Source organism: Notothenia coriiceps, unplaced genomic scaffold (assembly GCF_000735185.1).
Source record: "Notothenia coriiceps isolate Sejong01 unplaced genomic scaffold, NC01 NC01_scaffold00037244, whole genome shotgun sequence".
NCBI classification, from domain to species: Eukaryota; Metazoa; Chordata; class Actinopteri; order Perciformes; family Nototheniidae; genus Notothenia; species Notothenia coriiceps.
This window is the reverse complement of record NW_011369945.1, coordinates 13,602,162-13,603,734: the sequence shown is the minus strand read 5'-3', so window position 1 is coordinate 13,603,734 and position 1,573 is coordinate 13,602,162.

The following is a 1,573-nucleotide window of genomic DNA, read 5'->3' as shown; positions in this document are numbered from 1 at the left end:
ATTCGCCCTGCATGTCCTCCTTCGCCCTCTGACGCAGCTGACCAACCGCTATGTCCCTTAAGGAGGGGCTGCCCTAGCATATTGTTGATGTTGCCAGTTTTTGACCTCGGTCAGAGATAGTTATTGTTGTGGGACACCTGGAACACGTCCTTCTCGGGGTGTAGATGACCCCGAGCCATAAGCGACAAAAAAATAAGATTCGGTGTCCCTTAGCTGTTCAGTCTATCACATTACATTACATGTCATTCGTAAGACGCTTTTATCCAAAGCGACTCATTCAGTACTGTGGACAATCCCCACAGGAGCATTTTGGGGTGAAGTGTCTTGCCCAGGGACACAACGACATGCTGACTGCAGTGGGACTCCAACTTGCTATCCCCTGATTCGAAGTCCAGCACACTATCCACCGAGCCACAGCCTCACTATCTATTGAAGAATGTAGATTATTACACTCTGAACTAGTTCAAACGTCGAAATACAGAAGGGTTCTTCAGAATTGATTGTGGCATCTCAACCGTGTGGTCGGCCCCGTGACATGTCTTGTGAATTCTCCGGCCGAAGCTCCAAATAAACCGTCAGTGTTTGCCATCAAAGCTCCAGCTCTCCTCGTGTCTCTCTGAGTCCTGTCTCCAATTGCTTCAGAAGTTTCCCCCACATTTAGTATAAATTGTTTTCCAAAGCTGTAGATTATTTGTTTCTTTTTCAAAATAAGAGTTCATACTAGTGTCATCTCATCTATCCTTACTGTAATAAAAAGATATTGTGAAGTAGAGAAGTGTGTTGTGTTGCGTGCAGCCACTATTTACTTTGTCATGGATTACATCTTCATAGTCACAATGTTAAATGGGTCAGTTTGGCTTTTTACCCGGAAAATTACCTTTCTAAAGCCACAGGACACTTACTGTTAGGATCTGTTTTCTTGCATTTTTGGTTTTGTGCTATATTTCGTAAAACCCTCTCCTTGCTGTTTCTTGTTTCACTTCAGAGCTTTGAGTTTTCCCGCCTTTTTGTGATAGTTTGCTCCTCGCTGGTTTTCCTTCTTTGGGTTCCCTGTGGATTTGCTGTCCTTGTTCTTGGTGTCATCCTGGCAAACAATCACAAAAATAAAAGAGGGAACAGAAAATTCAAAAAAACTAAATTGTGACACTAAGAATGACCACATCTCTACTTAATCCAATCCAATCCATTTTATTTCTATAACACATTTAAAAACAACAGTTTGAAGATTTGAACAAAGTGCTGTACATCAAGAACTGTATAAAAACATAGCATAAATACATAAAACACAGACAGGACATGAAACAAATGTAAAACACGAGACAATGAAACCAGATCAGAAGCCACAGACTGAGAAACTCTCCTACATGACGTAAAAACAATACAAAACACTAGTAAGATACAAACCCAAATGTAAAAGCACAAGTGTCACCTAGTCTGTAAATGCAAAGGAAAATAAGTGGGCTTTTAAAGGAGATTTAAAAACAGGCCGAGTTGGAGCAAGTCTAACCTGGAGGGGCAATTCGTTCCATACTTTTGGAGCTGCAACAGCAAAGGCTCGGGCCGTTTCTCAATC